This window comes from Lethenteron reissneri, chromosome 27 (genome assembly GCF_015708825.2).
Source record: "Lethenteron reissneri isolate LAM-NWPU_2019-01 chromosome 27, ASM1570882v1, whole genome shotgun sequence".
Lineage (NCBI taxonomy): Eukaryota > Metazoa > Chordata > Hyperoartia > Petromyzontiformes > Petromyzontidae > Lethenteron > Lethenteron reissneri.
Genome location: NC_083805.1, coordinates 15,760,298 through 15,780,543, shown reverse-complemented (window position 1 = coordinate 15,780,543; position 20,246 = coordinate 15,760,298). Strand labels below are relative to the sequence as shown.

Genomic DNA, 20,246 nt, shown 5'->3' with positions numbered 1-20,246 from the left:
AGCAGCCGGTAAAAAGCCTTGGAAGGTGGTATGATTCAAGCCTGAAGGACAAAGACCAGGTGCAACAGCTGCGCAAAGACATCAGTAGTAGCCTCCAGTCCATCGACAACACCCAGCTACCTGGAAAGTTAAAGGCTTGGTGTCTGCAGTTTGGTCTCCTACCCCGGGTGTTGTGGCCCCTAGCAGTGTATGAGGTTCCAATCTCAACAGTGGAGAAGATGGAAAGAGGAGTCACAGGCTACTTAAAGAAGTGGCTCGGAGTTTCCACGATGCCTTACCACCATAGGCCTCTATGGAGATGGTGTCCTCAAGCTGCCCCTCACCAGTCTAACCGAGGAATTCAAGTGTGCAAAAACCAGGCTCCAGATGACACTGAATGAATCTCGAGACCCAGTGGTGAGCAACAACGCGCCGACCTTGGCAACTGGGCGCAAATGGAGGCCAGGAAAAGCAGTCCAGGAGGCAACAGCAGCCCTGAGACATGCTGACATTGTGGGTCATGTTCAGCAAGGGAGAGGAGGCTTTGGACTAACTAGCCGTGCTGCTTGGAGTAAGGCCACTGCACCAGAGCGGCGGAAGATGGTAGTGCAGGAAGTACGCCATCAGGAGGAGGCTGCAAGGTGGGCCAAGGCAGTCTCTCTTGCCAAACAGGGACAGTGGACTCGATGGGACAGTGTGGAGAAGAGGAAGATCAGCTGGAAGGATCTGTGGGCCATGGAAGCGAGGCGGTTGAGCTTTTCCATCAGATCAACATATGACGTCCTTCCAACACCAGTTAATCTTCACCAATGGTATGGTGAAGATCCGGACTGTGCCCTCTGTTCCATGCCAGCCAACCTCAGGCACATTCTCACAGGGTGTAAAACAAGCCTCACCCAAGGACGCTACACTTGGCGTCACAACCAAGTCCTTAAAAACCTTGCATCCGCCCTGGAGGACAAGCGAACTGCCACCAACTCCCTACCACCCCCAGCAGCATCACACCCCTTACGGACGACCTTTGTCCGCGAAGGGGCTAAACCACCAAAGAGCGGCTCTACACTGGAAAATGCTAGCTGACATTGGCCGGCAACTTGTGTTTCCTCCGGAGATCGCAACCACCACCCTAAGACCTGACATGGTGCTCTGGTCCCGTTCGCTCAAGAAGGTCTTCATCATTGAGCTCACAGTACCCTGGGAGGACTCAGTAGATGAGGCTTATGAACGAAAACATCTGCGCTATGCCGATCTAGCTGCTGAAGCACGGCATCATGGCTGGAACACAGAAGTCCGACCAGTGGAGGTGGGCTGCAGAGGTTTTGTGGCAACATCTACAACCAGACTGCTTAGAGACCTGGGAATTAAGGGCCAGAGCCAGCGTTCGGCAATCAGAGCTGTATCGGAGGCGGCAGAAGGCAGCAGTCAGTGGCTCTGGATGAAGAGGAAAGACCCCAGCTGGGCCCCAAAGTGAGAGGGCCAGGAGGTATGCAGTCAACAATGCTTGACTCAGGGATGAGGACGCCCCTGCCATGCATAGTCCCATGGGATGTTGGCTATCAACAACAAGGCAACTCCTATGACTAATTGGGAATGGGACGCAAGCGTAGGATTGATCACCCTGTCGCTGGCCGCCTTTGGGGAGGGTGTATAGTATGAAAGGCCGAAACACCCTAGGACCCAAAGGTTCACTACTGACGATGCGCTCCCCAAATTTCACCAGGCTCACTGTTCATGAACTCTTGGAAGTGCTTGCACAAAGGATAATAACATCTCATCCTGTGTTCTTTGGAATCCCAATAGAGATGCGAGACTAATCTACGCTTTCCTGGATAAACAATGACATTGCTTCCCATTGTGATAGGCAAATTGTTTTATGATTTCGACCAACATCAACGAGATCTAACACAAAACAAGCCTATATTATGGGTTATATTGGTCGTGAAAGCCTACGTATGAAACTGAATTATTTAGATTAAATAAAAGTGTATGAGTTCCATCAGAAATCAGAAATCAGAAACGGTTTTAATCGCCATGTAAGTTTGCACAAACAAGGAATTCACTATGGCGGGACGGTGCATACATTGAACAAGTAGGAATCTTAACTTATATAAAAGGTATACACTATAACTATACTAACGTTACAAAGTATAAGTAATACCAAAGGGCTAAAATCTTTAAAATTATGAATAAGTAGACCTTATAAAATGCGAATGTAAAATGTTAATTAGCCGTATTAAGCAATCTTAAAATACAAAAATACAAATAAGATTACACGTTGTAAGTATGGAAAGGTGTTATTATGTAGATAAAATGTTATAGTAAGTGTAACAGTCATTTTAAGTGTAAAAGTAATTTTAAGCCCTTGGCCTTGTTGAGGAGGCCAACAGCAGATGGGAAAAAAACTGTTTTTATGACGTGAGGTTTTGGTCTTGATGGACCGCAGCCTTCTGCCGGAGGGGAGTAGCTGGAACAGAGAGTGTCCAGGGTGCGAGGAATCGTCCGCAATCTTCCTCGCTCGCTTCAGGGTCCTCAAAGTGTGCAGGTCCTCAAGGGTTGGTAGATTACAGCCAATCACCTTCTCAGCAGTGCGGATGATACGCTGCAGTCTGCTCTTGTCCTTGGCAGTTGCAGCAGCGTACCAGACGGTGATGGAGGAGGTGAGGATGGACTGAATGATAGCTGTATAGACGCACACCATCATTGTCTTTGGCAGATTAAATTTCTTCAGCTGCCGTAGGAAGTACATTCTCTGTTGAGCTCTCTTGATAAGGGAGCTGATGTTCAGTTCCCACACCACCCCAGCGATTCAAACAAATCCACGATCAAGCTTTGTATTTCAGGCCACGGCTAACTTCAATGGTGAGCGACAGCCGAACTGGTCCTGACACCTATAGCACCTGCACTCCTGCCTCTACTTACCAGGGCCATAGCCAATAACGCCCCCCCCCCCACTCACACAATCGACACGGCGTGGGGAGGGTTTTCATCCAGAAGTGGATTGATTAACGAAACCTAAACTAATTGTATTTTTACAGGTAAGGAGCCGTCCATAAATGACGTCACGCACCTAAGGGGGGGGGGTGTCAGACATTTGTGACGAGAGGGGGGGGTTTGAGAAATGTGACGTCACATTAAAATGCGCAACTTTAAATAAGTATATACAACACGTTCTACTTAAATTTTGATGTAAAGCTTTCGTGACTACAGGGATTCATATTCTTGGTTCTTTCGGTAAAGTCACGTAGAAGGGACTTTACCGAAAGAACCAAGAATACGTTCTACTCAATTAAATAGACTTTTTAATAAATGTTTTCTCTTATAACATCAGAGTGCAGCGCCACATTAAATACGCACTGCAAAAGCATGTTTTTTTTTTTTTGGGAGGGGGGGGGGGGGGCAGAGCTTTTTGGCGTCATATTTAGGGGGAGTCTCACTTTTTGTGACGCCGTGTGAAGAAGGGGGGGGGGTCAAAAATCGTCCAAGATCGCGTGACGTCATTTATGGACGGCCCCAATGAAGTTTGCTTATCACGTGGTAAATGTATAGTCACCAAATAATCTAGAAAACATCTTTCTAAATTTTAGAGTGGCCCGGAGAAAAATCCACGCGACAACAGGGAGAGAGACGTTCAAACTCCAAATATACAGCAGCAGGCGTCAGGGTCGGGATCGTACACACAACCTCCTGCATACCAGGCGAGGTAGTTAACACATCACCACCGCGTCAAAAAAGGCTGAAAAACATTGAAATGTCACAATTGTCATTGTCATTGCTAATTGCGCACATTGCCACGGTCGAAAAAACAACAAAACACGTTTGTGAGCGCAGAGGGTGCCGTTGCGCTGCTGATGAGACCCGAGGGGGTTGGATGCGCGCGTGTTCGCGGGGCTGTTAGGATGACTCAGCCTGAAATGGGTACCTGGCGAGGCGCGGTAGTGTAGAGGTTGTGTATATGTTCTGTGTGTTGAACTTCTTTCGCACTGAGCTTAGCCAAACGTGCTAATCGGAGGTGCGAGCTAGCGCGTCGCGCTACGAACCCAGCGACCCGAGTTCGTTTCTCGATAAGGGCCAACACCAGTGACGAATATCTAAACCGGTACCGAGCCTCTCCCTTAGGTAGACTCAGCCTCAAATGAGTTCGTGGTGCAGTGGGGAAAACGCCGCCGCCAGGGAGACAAAGGCGGCCGGGCGTGGTGTCCCGTGCCGACCTTCAAAGGTGCTCCCTAACAGCACTTGCAGGTTATAGGGGGGCTTATTTCGATTTAAAGCTTCCGTGACTGCAGGGATTCATCTTCTTGGTTCTTTCGGTAAAGTCACGTAGAAGGGAAATAATAAAATAATAAAAATTCTACATAATAAAATACAATTCTCACCAGGGGCAAGTGCTGTTAGCAAGCAGCACCTCACCATCTCACCAGAATTGTATTTTATGTTTAATTTTTATTATTTTATTATTATTTCCCTTCTACGTGACTTTGCCGAAAGAACCAAGAATATATACGGGGGGTGTTTGTTTGTTATGATGCAGACGGCGGTGGCACTCAGGGCGCGCGCGTGCTCGTGTCAGGCGCGAGGCGTCGCTCCCACGGGAGCCGAGCGCGTGTTGGAGGAGGGAGATGCCCCGGGGTGCACACGCGCACCGGTTGAGTTCCCTGCAGGTGAGACGTGTAAACATCGCCATTGGGGAGACAAAGGCAGCCGGGTGTGTCGCTGGCCACTCACACACCCTCGTGTGTGATTCCGGCTTTCACAGGTGCTCGCTAACATCACTTGCCCCAACAGTCTGATAGGGGCTATACGAATGGAGATATGTGGGAGCGGTGAAGCAGCGGTTAGCGATTCGAACACAGTGGACCCCAGTTCGATTGCCTGCTCACCGCTAGCTCACAGAAACGGATCCATATCTGAACAGCTCTTGGGCCCCCTCCCTAGGTCGACTCAACCCCAAATGGGTACCTGATGCGATGTGTAAACATCAGCATTGTGGAGATAAAGGCGCCCGAGCGTGTCGCAGGTCACCCACGCAATCGTGTGGGCCTTAATTGGTGTTCGCTAACAGTACTTGCGTCAACAGCTTGTTGAAGGTTATACGGGGGATCTTTGTATCAACGAGTTGTCGTTTATTTTGGCAACATTGGTTCAGCACAACCAAACCCTGGACTCGTTTCGACATTCAGTGTATCTTTATTTGAAGCTTTCGTGACTGCAGGAATCCATACTCTTTGGTTCTTTCGGTAAAGTCACGTAGTTAGAAAAAAAAATCACGACGTTTCGATCGCAACACAATGAATCGTCATTAGGTGAAAAAATACAGCAGGCGAACATCTGACGCTTCAGCAGTTCGCCTGCTGCGATCGAAACGTCGTGATTTATTATTTTTTCTACCTCCGTGACTTTACCGAAAAAACAAAAAGTATTCAGGGCATCATCAGTAGTTAGTCTTGCTTGAACTGCCAGATGTTTCTATACAATGAGCCTCTCTTTCTTGTGAGATATGGGTCCCTAGTTGAAAGCAAATGCAGTTCTTTCTAACACATAATTTATGACAATTTGTTTCGGGCTTGATATCGGTCCATGTCTACATGCATGCGTGAAGAGTCGTTCTTGTGTCTATGTATGTGTGTATGTCTTTTGCGTGTGTGTGGAGTGTGGTAGTTTAGTGGTTAGTGCGCTGCGCTACGAACCCGGCATAGAGTTCGATTCCCGCTCATCTAGGTTGACTCAGCCTTAAATAAGTACAGCACCTGGTGGTGTGTAAACATCAACACTGGGGAAACAGAGGCAGCCGTGCGTGGTCCTGGCCACCCCACCCCCTCGTGTGCCGTGCCGGCTTTCATAGGTGCTACTCGCTAACAGCACTTGCCCTAACCGTCTCTTAAGGCTACACGGGTGATCTTTGTATTTTGTTTGTGCCCGAGGGCGAGCTGTGTGCGTGCCCTGTAGCCATGGCTGGCTTTAATGCTCCGTGCTGGGACGCCTCGACACGCGCCTCTCTGCCAAGCTGTGTGCCTGCACTGCTCGGTGGACTCTTCCTGAGACGGCCTCACCAGGCCAGGCAATGGTGCCATGCGTAGGTGCATCGCACTGCGAACAATTGATAACAATCATCATCGAACACGGCCATGTGAATTCTTAGACCATACTTCAACACTCTGGTCAGTGAGATTTTGGTGGCCGATACGACTGGTTGAGGTATCATTCGCTGCGGATTCCTGTGGTCGGGCATTGAAATCAGAATTCCAGGTTCATAGCGCAACATGCTAACCACGGTGTAACTGCTCCACCGCTTACGAATTAAGTTAGATGATTTAAAAAATATATATTTATTGGCCTCTCGTGGAGGCGATGAATATTCCACGGAAGCGCCCTTAACAAACAGTGCCCATTCCCATCCAGTCGTCTTTCTAATAAATGTTTAATTTGTATTTTGTGGACAAATTCACGGAGCGCTGCTCTGGTTTGTTCCAATCTTGCGACATCACTCCTGGCGCTGCATACCTACGACCAACCCACTATGAATGCGCCCTGTCTCGTCAGATAATGCACAAGCAAAGCAGATTTCAAGATGTTGAGTACTTGGATGGGTGACTGCATAGGAAGACCGGGTTTTGTGGGCTTAGGGGGCCAGTTTATCAGGACATGGCAGTACAGCAAATCCGTCTGCGCGGACCTCTGATAGGTACTCTGTTTTCCTCCCATATGCCACACACTCAGTAATGGATTTCCTCAAACATCTCATGATAGGACCTGCAGGAACAAATATAGACTTAAGTAGCGAGGCTGTCCTGAGTAAAGGACATTTAGTTACAACTGAACGATTGCGAGGGGAGTGCTGTCGCCGATTTATGTTGTACGCAAATTAAGATCAAACACTAAGCACATATAGTCGTAGGTTTTTACCCTTTTAAACTGGTACAAAACTGACACCTTTATTATCATTATCAGAGTTGCCTCTTTTTGTTTGCTTTTTTGACTACTTGTGTTGTGGTTATTGCAAACATGATGCCTTGAATAAAGGTGTTAGTTTTGTACCAGTTTAAAAGGGTAAAAACCTACGACTATATTTTGCCACTGGTAAAAGAGATATCATAGTGACTAAGCACATAACATGCTAAGCGGTACCGTACACATCTAAATGTTAGTGAAACGCTGGTAAACAAAAAAAAATCCCTAACCATTGTACACGTTCACATTTGTACATCTTAAGAAGTTTACTCTCCAAACCACCCGGTCATGGAGAAGTGCATAGAATGAAAGACCGCGGCAAAAATCCTGACGGCTCAGAGCATCCGGGATGCCGAAACCGGACCTTCGTGGGGTCCAGAACTGAGCCGCCGCCGCTGCGCTGGCGAGGGGGGCCGATTCCCCAGTGGTCATGGGGAACGATGCGTGGCGACGGCGCTGAGGCTGGGCCGCGTGTGGAGCCCCCCGCGCGTGGCGGGACCGTGGCCCCGTGAGTGGCTGACGGCTGGTGAACGCGAGGTTCTCTCAGCCGGGGTTTCCATCTCCAACGGTGATGGTGGTGGTGGGGGGGGGGGGGGCTGACCCTGCCCCCTCGTTAATTTAAACTGGCTCCCCGCCGCTGGTGTGGTCACACGAGGCTGCATGGGGCCGCGATGACAAACGCAGCAGCGGCAGCCGCGGCCGCAAACTTGACCACAATTCATGATGCAGAGTTGTTCGTCCGATCTGCGAGATGTTGGTTGAAGTGTATTATTACCGTATTGATAATACACGTATGCATTTTCTATACATTAATATAATTGTGGATGTGGTGGCCTCAAATTGCTGCAGATGTTACTTGAGCCCATTACATAATGTACTGCTGGATGAAGACATCGCATTGATTATTTGACCATACTTTACCACGCTGGTCAGTGTGGGTTGGTGAAAGTGGGGAGCATAGACGTGGGAGTATAGAAGTACAGTACAACAATGGATGTTGCCGCACTGCCCCATGTTGCCAACAATGCAGCCTCGCAGAAGCCTATAGCACCATTTTTTGCACAACGGCCTAGGGTACCTGTTGTATCCTAACCCTTCTTCCATAATTGAGATTAATAATATTTGATGATTTTTATATATTATCTTTTTACTTGTTTTTTTAATGATTGAAACACACCAAGCGCAGCAAACTGCAAAACACCAGGTGTTGTTAAGTAATGAACTGGAGGAGGGCTAGGATGGCAGAATTTGCAACCTTGCTTCAAGGAAAGATAAGGCCTGATGAACGGGCACATGTCACCCGTGCAGGCGGCAGAGACAGTGGGAGTGTCAGCCAGACATAGTTAAGGCAAAAAGCCCAACCATCCTGCATGGTTTTAAAGTAACGTCAAAATTCGAAATTCAACAACAGAGTAGGCTAAATTATCGATCCTCGCGCTCGCTCAAATTGGAGACCAGGCTGCGAGCTACATAAATGAACCATTGCCCATTTGCTAATCCAATACTGAATGTTAATATTACTGAAGTCAAAACGAATTCTATGACCTCAGCACATGGGCAAATAATAGGGCAGTGTCGACTCAAAGGCAATGAAAGAAAACAGAGGCGCCTTTGTCTAAATCACAACCACAGAAAGCCAGGAATCATCACTGATTGTGTGTTCAGGGATTCCGAGCTAGTTAGAACACGTGCACAGGGGGGGGGAGCTGATGTAAACAACCCTGCGCGTCTGAATGTGAGGGGGCCTTGGACCTGGAATCAAGAATAACACTCCCAGAGCAGAAGGTTGGACAGGGGGAGAGGTGATTTAAAAGAGTGTTGTATATCTCTCAAGGCGGGCAAGACCCAGCTGAGTAACAAGTCTGCGGGGGTCACCAGAAGTTCGCATTCGCCTAGTTAAGACAAAAAGCTCAATTATTCTGTATTGCTATTAAAGTAACGTTAAAGTCGGAATTTAACAACAGGGTAGGCTAAAGTTTGATATTCACACCCACTCCAATTAAACCAGGTCACAAGTTACGCCTACTGAACCATCACCATCATTAAGTCAATGTGAAATGTTATTTCCATACTTCAATACTTTCTATACAACTCGACCCGAAGCATATGACAATCAGAACCTTCCTAAGTCAAAATTGAATCGCACCCAGACAGGAGCGAATAGTCGATATAAGGTTGACGAGGGAAGGAAATTAAGAGCACGGCGAACTGCAAACGTAAGCAAAAAGCCGGGAACAACACCAGCCCAGCAACAGCGAGTGGGGCTTCGACAGGCCATAAAGTAGAATAATAACTCCCGGGGTCAGGGGACACAAGAAGAAGCAGGCAGACAAAAACCAGAACTGACTCCAAGGTTCAACCGCCCTCACCTACTCAGGAGTGACGGAAATTAATGAGGCCTTGAATTAACGGCAGCTGGACGGCAACAACAACGGCGAGCAGAGATAGGGTGGGGCAAAGACTGCGGGCTATGAATGCAACTTCGTGTCAGTAAAGCCCTGACAAACAAGTTAAGTTAAAGACATCACAATACATAATATCGCACATAACATCAATGTTAACGCTATTCACCGTAAACTATATTCCGCTTATATAACCATCCAGGCACCAAGGAATACGAATTCCTAGGATCAAGAAACTTACCCCTTAACCTAAGATATCGGAAATAAATTAATAGTAATAAGTATATGCATGAAAAGACAAAGTAAAACTTATGGAAAAGCCAGGATAACGGGATGAATCACAACCAGGTCGAATATAATACATAATAAAAAAAACGATGTTAAACCCAGGGTCGGAGAGAAAGGGAGATCCCGGCCGTCTTTGTATCCCCGCAGCGCGGGATAGGAGTGTGTATACGCTCGGGGAAACACCTACACTTGAGTCAAGCACCACGATGGGAAACGACAGACCTTAGGTTACATACAGAATCATAACTGTGAAATAGTAAGGGACAAATGTTAACTTAAAACTTTTAACCATTTCTTTGTGCGCCGGGTCGGAGAGAGTGTTGCCCCTCCCTCCAGGTTGTGCAACACGAACAAGGACGCCTATGAGACGATTTGTAACGTCTGTGTTTTGGGTCATGAAGAAGGCCAGACAAGAGATAATATTGCACCCAGACAGAGAGACGACTTCGAGGCAATTTGTAACATCTGATTGTTTGCTCGTGGGTTTTATGGAGGGAGTGTGACAACGAATATACCGTCAGTGATGCACACAAGGACACACGGACATACGGACAGACACATGGACACACCTGCCTACGGACAGATCCTGACACAGCAAAAATCGGAAGAAGCCCCGCCTTGTGGGCGGGATCCAGGGGGAATTTTCGGCATAAAGTAAAGGATCCTGAGCATTGGAAACCAGTGCGACGGGAGGGTCCACTCAGAAGCTCGACCGGGAGGGTCGACTCAGGAACGAGTGTGACGAGAGGGTCCACTCAGGAGCGCGACCGGGAGAGTCGGCTCAGGAGGAGTGCGACCAGTGGGTCCACTCAGGAGTGCGACCAGAGAGTCGACTCAGGAGCGAGGGCGACCAGCGGGTCGACCCAGGAGCGAGCTCGACCGGGAGGGTCGACTCAGGAGCGAGCTGCGACCAGCGGGTCGGCTCGACTCATCTTCAGCTCGTCAATCTCTGCTGCCGCCGGAGGTCTCTGCTGCCGCCGGAGTGGTGATCGTTGCGGTTTGGCGACGATCCAGCGCTGCACGCTACGAGCGAGTTGTGGGCGCCACCTACCGACCGGGTTCCGAACTGCGACAGCGTATCAACAGCCATCCGAACCAGTTCGCCACGGTGACAGGGGATCAACTGATACGTATGACGCGCACCGCCCCCTCACCACACGACCACCAGGCGTCTGTTTGACCTAAAGAATCGACTCCGAACACTGACTATTCAAGACAACTCTTACCACTCAAAAACACTCGAACCCATAAGCCATCCGTGGCTGGAAAGCATCACAACGAGACCGAGTGATGGCCCTCCGTCGTTTATAAGAGTATTCTTAATTTTTATCTTTAATATTTAGTGGGCTGTACTCTTAATCGCATAAATTCCCAACAGATCCATCAATACGAACTGATTCTTGGCACCTCCTTCCGCCGAGCCACGCTCACGTGGGGAGTGGTGGCCCACCGGATCCTTATCAGGTGATCTGGTCCCCAATTAGTAAACTTGGTATAAGATAACGATCTTCGGAAAAGGAGCACCGTCGCAGGCCCTTACTCCGAGCCGTTCTGAGATAACCTGCCGATGTATGTTGAGATTGGTGCCTTTAAGAATAATAACTGTTTTTGATTGTGTTTTTTTTTATCGCCGTATAATCTTTCAAGTATCTTTCAGTCATAATCGCCGCACGTACTCGCATCCTCTACAGAATATTCAACTGTTCCGTGACCCAAGGTGTTAACAACGTGATAAGGGTTGCGTATGATCAATAAGGAGTGCGGTACTGCGTGAACAATATTGAGTATAATCATTCATTAACGTTAAGGTTTTCTTAGCATAATATTTGCATGTTTTAACGACTCTCTCTCTCACTAAGAACCATCGCGTTATGCGGGATCCATGTGCCGTTGTCAAAGTGAAATCAGACAATCGTTGATGATACTGTATTGATGCCGTATTGACGTTCCGGGATTGAGAGTTCGCATACTATATCATAGTTAAGGTTGAATTAGTAATAAATTGATCAATACAGAAGTGGTTGTGTGATTCTTTCCTGAAATCTATGCATAAGATCTGCTTCTGCGTTGAGATTTGAACTTGGTGACCTTAATAAACACACTAATACATACTCAGTAAATGTTAAAGCGATAACGGGGTGAACCGGGGACCTAAAAATATAACCACGAATAAACTCTGGGAATGTTAAAGCGAGAATGAGACGAACCTAGACAACGATGCCGAGTTAATCTAAGTTAATCTTGCATACTTACACCACACCTGCATAACTGCATACGATTAATTGCCTTATTCCGATCGATAACCCACCCTCGTCACCGAGGCGGGGTCTGGTTATCATAACGACTTGTATTATCATAATTACACCCACTCGCATAATTAATACGATTGCCTCTCGAATTGGCATAATTAAATGTGCATAATTACATAAATTAACATATTTTCGGATAATTACACATTTGGCCAGATTTCATTTAATTATTATTATTTTCACTGAATATTCATAACCCACATATACAACATAATAATTTCACCCACGCACGCATACAACATAACAAATTTTCTTAACCCAACATATACAACATAATGGGGGCTCGTCTTCCGGGATCTCTCGCAGACAGTTATGCATGAATTCAGGAACGAATCACTGATGTGTTAATCAAAGTGTTGTGAACTAACGTTGCCTTGTGATTGTAAACGGGGGTATACAAACAAAACGCGCTCTGAAGGGAGGTACCAGAGTAGCAGAGTATAACAAAGACAGCTGGGCTGAGATTATTTGCTCGAGTTGAACTGACGCATCCTGTGATACAATTGTTTATATGCACTCTGAAAAGAAATATTAAGGTAACTCTTGCCATACTTAAGATGCTAGGATTAAGAATAATATTTGAATGGGTTACGGGATACGGGGAGCTCGTATTTAAACGTACCGACCAATCTGTTACAAAGCAGTACAGTCAGAGAGACATATGGGAAGGGAGCTGTATCGATAACACGAACACACCTCGGGGGAAACTAATTGACTGGATAAAAAGTAACGATAGGCAAACACGATGCAAAAACTGCAGAGAAGGCAGGACAGGACTCATACCTTCTCACACAGGCGTACAGACAGGGATTGTGGAATGAGGGAAAATTTGGAAAGGAAACGGGAGAGAAATCGTCTCTAATAAACGACGAGAAATGTCCTCACACCCTCGAGAGGGAGGAGAAATCAAAGCTCGCGACACCAGCGAAACTCACAGACGTTGAGCCACAGAATAAATATGGAAGTAACATCAAATCACTCTCTTGGGTACGTGGACAGAGTCCAGGGATTGATCGCACAAAAGTTAAAGTAAAATCGCCAGGACATGGTACACTAAGGGCAGAGGCAAAAACTGAAGGGAAATGGCAACACGAGCGACACGGCCCTGGGCGCGCACACAGAAGAGACACAGCACAGACCAAAGTGACAGATTGCCTGATGATAACTTGTTTGATGATGACGCTGTCAGCAATCAACTTTCGGAATACCTGTTCACCAGTAAAACCCTTAAGTTGATGGACAAGGCTCTAGTCAGAATTCCCGATTTTGACCCCCACAATAAGACTATGGATATCCACACACATATCGCGACAGTGGAAGAGGAGGCAATGATTAGAGGGCTGAGGAGACGGGATGAAAAAGCGAGTTTGTTGAAACGGACCTTACATAAAGAATCTATTCCATGGGTAAAGTCACTACCACACAAGGTTAGAAATGATTTTAAACAATTGAGCCTGGCAGTGATTCGGAAGTTTGGAGAATATTCGACACTCACTGAGGGGTTTTATGCTGTAAAATCGATGACCCAGGGCATGGACCAAGATCCACGTGACTACCTCGTCCAATTTAAAAGAGCGTATTACGCAGGCGATGTGAATCAATACCACGAAGGGGATAAAATGTTCAAAATTATGTTTTTTGAATCCTTGAGCCCAGAGATTACAGAAAGGGTGAGAATGGTTTTGAATCCAGAAACCGCATCCTTACGCCGCATAGAGAGCAAGGCGTACATGGCATGGTTATACAGAGCTAAGAATCATAATTCGGATCCAGAACACAGGGAGAGGGATGAGGAACCCAGCCTCTCAGAGAGGAATAAAAATCACCGAGCAGTCCCACCATGCAGAGAGCAGCAGAAACGCACGCACACATGGCAAAATAACCCAGAGAGAGGTTGGCACGAGAATGAGAGCGGCACAAAGCCGAACATTCAGGAGAATCGCAGGAGGGGGAGGTTCAGAATAGAACCATACCAACACCCCATGCCCCGACATGCGCAAGGTCAAGATTACCCACAGGGATGGCGAAGTAACAATCCAGGAAAAATTTGGCACCCAAATGGGAAAAACACTGGGCCAAGGGTGCAGGAGAATCGTAGGAGGGAGAGGTTCAGAGCAGAACCATATCAACACCCCATCCCACGACACACGCAAGGTTCAAATTACGCACAGAGATGGGAAGATAACCACCTAGCGGGAAGGTGTTACACATACCGCGGAGGTATGGATGCGAACATTCACGAGAATCGCAGGATGGGAGGTCAAACACAATCGATCCAATTCCGACCAATTCCTCCACCGGCTATACCAGGAGGGAATAGAGGAATAACACAGAATACGGTCCAAATACGTGATGAACCATCCACAGTGATTGAGAGCGGGCAGCCCATACGCGCCACACCCGCCGAGGTGTTAAACCCGGCGCTCAATGTGAAATACAGGCAGGCTGCAAGTGACAGGGCGGGCAAAAACGTGGACAGTGCTCCCGTAAATGACGCGCGGATCGAATACAAGGACAGGGTTGAATTGAAGCGTGATCGGACAGTACAAAAACAGACAGCAGGGACACGCCCTGAGGAGCGCAGGCATGAGCCTTTGAATGGAAAATATCCAAGGGAAACCAAAAATTATGTGGATCGGAGTGCTAAAATGGAGACGAATGTCCATGACGTACCGGGAATGGTGTTGAAATCCAACACACTAGTAAAAACAAAGAGGGCAACATTACGAGGGACAGAATTAAATCGACACACTGACTCGGCAAATGTGCATGTAATCGCAGAGAGAGCGAATGCCTCGAACCAAGTGTCAAAGTGGGTCGTGTGCGCGAATTCTGGTTATGTGCAGCACAATTTTTCACCACACACTCCCACGACACAGAGAGTCAGAGAGGAAACTACAAAAACGAACCCGAAAACCGTGATCGAATTATCGAAGTGATAAGTGGTGAACGAGGCAACATGAGGAAGGTAACGCATAAATGCGTTCGAAACCGCTACCTAGCGTTTCCCAGGATTTAACAAAAACAAAAATGAATATTCGTCGGAGTCATGATGTATCAGAACCGATGTAACGCAATATCGATGTTTAACGCTTGTTTAATTTTCTTTGCTCAATTCAAATATAACCATGTTAAGTTGTGACACGTACGCGCGCGTTGTAAGGAATAGCAGCAAAACTTGAGGACAATCGATGGTTCATGATGGAAGAAGGGTATACATTTTTTTTTAAAAATAACCCGTGGCCATTTGACCACTGGTCATTTTTAAAAGGGCGGTATGTTGTATCCTAACCCTTCTTCCATAATTGAGATTAATAATATTTGATGATTTTTATATATTATCTTTTTACTTGTTTTTTTAATGATTGAAACACACCAAGCGCAGCAAACTGCAAAACACCAGGTGTTGTTAAGTAATGAACTGGAGGAGGGCTAGGATGGCAGAATTTGCAACCTTGCTTCAAGGAAAGATAAGGCCTGATGAACGGGCACATGTCACCCGTGCAGGCGGCAGAGACAGTGGGAGTGTCAGCCAGACATAGTTAAGGCAAAAAGCCCAACCATCCTGCATGGTTTTAAAGTAACGTCAAAATTCGAAATTCAACAACAGAGTAGGCTAAATTATCGATCCTCGCGCTCGCTCAAATTGGAGACCAGGCTGCGAGCTACATAAATGAACCATTGCCCATTTGCTAATCCAATACTGAATGTTAATATTACTGAAGTCAAAACGAATTCTATGACCTCAGCACATGGGCAAATAATAGGGCAGTGTCGACTCAAAGGCAATGAAAGAAAACAGAGGCGCCTTTGTCTAAATCACAACCACAGAAAGCCAGGAATCATCACTGATTGTGTGTTCAGGGATTCCGAGCTAGTTAGAACACGTGCACAGGGGGGGGGAGCTGATGTAAACAACCCTGCGCGTCTGAATGTGAGGGGGCCTTGGACCTGGAATCAAGAATAACACTCCCAGAGCAGAAGGTTGGACAGGGGGAGAGGTGATTTAAAAGAGTGTTGTATATCTCTCAAGGCGGGCAAGACCCAGCTGAGTAACAAGTCTGCGGGGGTCACCAGAAGTTCGCATTCGCCTAGTTAAGACAAAAAGCTCAATTATTCTGTATTGCTATTAAAGTAACGTTAAAGTCGGAATTTAACAACAGGGTAGGCTAAAGTTTGATATTCACACCCACTCCAATTAAACCAGGTCACAAGTTACGCCTACTGAACCATCACCATCATTAAGTCAATGTGAAATGTTATTTCCATACTTCAATACTTTCTATACAACTCGACCCGAAGCATATGACAATCAGAACCTTCCTAAGTCAAAATTGAATCGCACCCAGACAGGAGCGAATAGTCGATATAAGGTTGACGAGGGAAGGAAATTAAGAGCACGGCGAACTGCAAACGTAAGCAAAAAGCCGGGAACAACACCAGCCCAGCAACAGCGAGTGGGGCTTCGACAGGCCATAAAGTAGAATAATAACTCCCGGGGTCAGGGGACACAAGAAGAAGCAGGCAGACAAAAACCAGAACTGACTCCAAGGTTCAACCGCCCTCACCTACTCAGGAGTGACGGAAATTAATGAGGCCTTGAATTAACGGCAGCTGGACGGCAACAACAACGGCGAGCAGAGATAGGGTGGGGCAAAGACTGCGGGCTATGAATGCAACTTCGTGTCAGTAAAGCCCTGACAAACAAGTTAAGTTAAAGACATCACAATACATAATATCGCACATAACATCAATGTTAACGCTATTCACCGTAAACTATATTCCGCTTATATAACCATCCAGGCACCAAGGAATACGAATTCCTAGGATCAAGAAACTTACCCCTTAACCTAAGATATCGGAAATAAATTAATAGTAATAAGTATATGCATGAAAAGACAAAGTAAAACTTATGGAAAAGCCAGGATAACGGGATGAATCACAACCAGGTCGAATATAATACATAATAAAAAAAACGATGTTAAACCCAGGGTCGGAGAGAAAGGGAGATCCCGGCCGTCTTTGTATCCCCGCAGCGCGGGATAGGAGTGTGTATACGCTCGGGGAAACACCTCCACTTGAGTCAAGCACCACGATGGGAAACGACAGACCTTAGGTTACATACAGAATCATAACTGTGAAATAGTAAGGGACAAATGTTAACTTAAAACTTTTAAACATTTCTTTGTGCGCCGGGTCGGAGAGAGTGTTGCCCCTCCCTCCAGGTTGTGCAACACGAACAAAGACGCCTATGAGACGATTTGTAACGTCTGTGTTTTGGGTCATGAAGAAGGCCAGACAAGAGATAATATTGCACCCAGACAGAGAGACGACTTCGAGGCAATTTGTAACATCTGATTGTTTGCTCGTGGGTTTTATGGAGGGAGTGTGACAACGAATATACCGTCAGTGATGCACACAAGGACACACGGACATACGGACAGACACATGGACACACCTGCCTACGGACAGATCCTGACACAGCAAAAATCGGAAGAAGCCCCGCCTTGTGGGCGGGATCCAGGGGGAATTTTCGGCATAAAGTAAAGGATCCTGAGCATTGGAAACCAGTGCGACGGGAGGGTCCACTCAGAAGCTCGACCGGGAGGGTCGACTCAGGAACGAGTGTGACGAGAGGGTCCACTCAGGAGCGCGACCGGGAGAGTCGGCTCAGGAGGAGTGCGACCAGTGGGTCCACTCAGGAGTGCGACCAGAGAGTCGACTCAGGAGCGAGGGCGACCAGCGGGTCGACCCAGGAGCGAGCTCGACCGGGAGGGTCGACTCAGGAGCGAGCTGCGACCAGCGGGTCGGCTCGACTCATCTTCAGCTCGTCAATCTCTGCTGCCGCCGGAGGTCTCTGCTGCCGCCGGAGTGGTGATCGTTGCGGTTTGGCGACGATCCAGCGCTGCACGCTACGAGCGAGTTGTGGGCGCCACCTACCGACCGGGTTCCGAACTGCGACAGCGTATCAACAGCCATCCGAACCAGTTCGCCACGGTGACAGGGGATCAACTGATACGTATGACGCGCACCGCCCCCTCACCACACGACCACCAGGCGTCTGTTTGACCTAAAGAATCGACTCCGAACACTGACTATTCAAGACAACTCTTACCACTCAAAAACACTCGAACCCATAAGCCATCCGTGGCTGGAAAGCATCACAACGAGACCGAGTGATGGCCCTCCGTCGTTTATAAGAGTATTCTTAATTTTTATCTTTAATATTTAGTGGGCTGTACTCTTAATCGCATAAATTCCCAACAGATCCATCAATACGAACTGATTCTTGGCACCTCCTTCCGCCGAGCCACGCTCACGTGGGGAGTGGTGGCCCACCGGATCCTTATCAGGTGATCTGGTCCCCAATTAGTAAACTTGGTATAAGATAACGATCTTCGGAAAAGGAGCACCGTCGCAGGCCCTTACTCCGAGCCGTTCTGAGATAACCTGCCGATGTATGTTGAGATTGGTGCCTTTAAGAATAATAACTGTTTTTGATTGTGTTTTTTTTATCGCCGTATAATCTTTCAAGTATCTTTCAGTCATAATCGCCGCACGTACTCGCATCCTCTACAGAATATTCAACTGTTCCGTGACCCAAGGTGTTAACAACGTGATAAGGGTTGCGTATGATCAATAAGGAGTGCGGTACTGCGTGAACAATATTGAGTATAATCATTCATTAACGTTAAGGTTTTCTTAGCATAATATTTGCATGTTTTAACGACTCTCTCTCTCACTAAGAACCATCGCGTTATGCGGGATCCATGTGCCGTTGTCAAAGTGAAATCAGACAATCGTTGATGATACTGTATTGATGCCGTATTGACGTTCCGGGATTGAGAGTTCGCATACTATATCATAGTTAAGGTTGAATTAGTAATAAATTGATCAATACAGAAGTGGTTGTGTGATTCTTTCCTGAAATCTATGCATAAGATCTGCTTCTGCGTTGAGATTTGAACTTGGTGACCTTAATAAACACACTAATACATACTCAGTAAATGTTAAAGCGATAACGGGGTGAACCGGGGACCTAAAAATATAACCACGAATAAACTCTGGGAATGTTAAAGCGAGAATGAGACGAACCTAGACAACGATGCCGAGTTAATCTAAGTTAATCTTGCATACTTACACCACACCTGCATAACTGCATACGATTAATTGCCTTATTCCGATCGATAACCCACCCTCGTCACCGAGGCGGGGTCTGGTTATCATAACGACTTGTATTATCATAATTACACCCACTCGCATAATTAATACGATTGCCTCTCGAATTGGCATAATTAAATGTGCATAATTACATAAATTAACATATTTTCGGATAATTACACATTTGGCCAGATTTCATTTAATTATTATTATTTTCACTGAATATTCATAACCCACATATACAACATAATAATTTCACCCACGCACGCATACAACATAACAAATTTTCTTAACCCAACATATACAACATAATGGGGGCTCGTCTTCCGGGATCTCTCGCAGACAGTTATGCATGAATTCAGGAACGAATCACTGATGTGTTAATCAAAGTGTTGTGAACTAACGTTGCCTTGTGATTGTAAACGGGGGTATACAAACAAAACGCGCTCTGAAGGGAGGTACCAGAGTAGCAGAGTATAACAAAGACAGCTGGGCTGAGATTATTTGCTCGAGTTGAACTGACGCATCCTGTGATACAATTGTTTATATGCACTCTGAAAAGAAATATTAAGGTAACTCTTGCCATACTTAAGATGCTAGGATTAAGAATAATATTTGAATGGGTTACGGGATACGGGGAGCTCGTATTTAAACGTACCGACCAATCTGTTACAAAGCAGTACAGTCAGAGAGACATATGGGAAGGGAGCTGTATCGATAACACGAACACACCTCGGGGGAAACTAATTGACTGGATAAAAAGTAACATAGGCAAACACGATGCAAAAACTGCAGAGAAGGCAGGACAGGACTCATACCTTCTCACACAGGCGTACAGACAGGGATTGTGGAATGAGGGAAAATTTGGAAAGGAAACGGGAGAGAAATCGTCTCTAATAAACGACGAGAAATGTCCTCACACCCTCGAGAGGGAGGAGAAATCAAAGCTCGCGACACCAGCGAAACTCACAGACGTTGAGCCACAGAATAAATATGGAAGTAACATCAAATCACTCTCTTGGGTACGTGGACAGAGTCCAGGGATTGATCGCACAAAAGTTAAAGTAAAATCGCCAGGACATGGTACACTAAGGGCAGAGGCAAAAACTGAAGGGAAATGGCAACACGAGCGACACGGCCCTGGGCGCGCACACAGAAGAGA

The 20,246-nt window shown here is 46.7% G+C and overlaps 1 long non-coding RNA gene across 2 annotated transcripts in view; it reads left to right on the top strand.

Annotated features, from left to right (window-relative positions):
* The window catches only part of LOC133348647 (uncharacterized), a 63,681-nt gene that overhangs the window by 34,978 nt on the left and 8,457 nt on the right, over nucleotides 1-20,246 (top strand). The window contains exon 3 of one of the 2 annotated variants that reach the window (XR_009755816.1): nucleotides 4,508-4,637. The exons of the other annotated variant lie outside the window; for it this stretch is intronic. This is a non-coding gene — a long non-coding RNA (uncharacterized LOC133348647). The remainder of the gene's footprint in view (nucleotides 1-4,507; nucleotides 4,638-20,246) is intronic. 2 annotated transcript variants of the gene reach the window in all.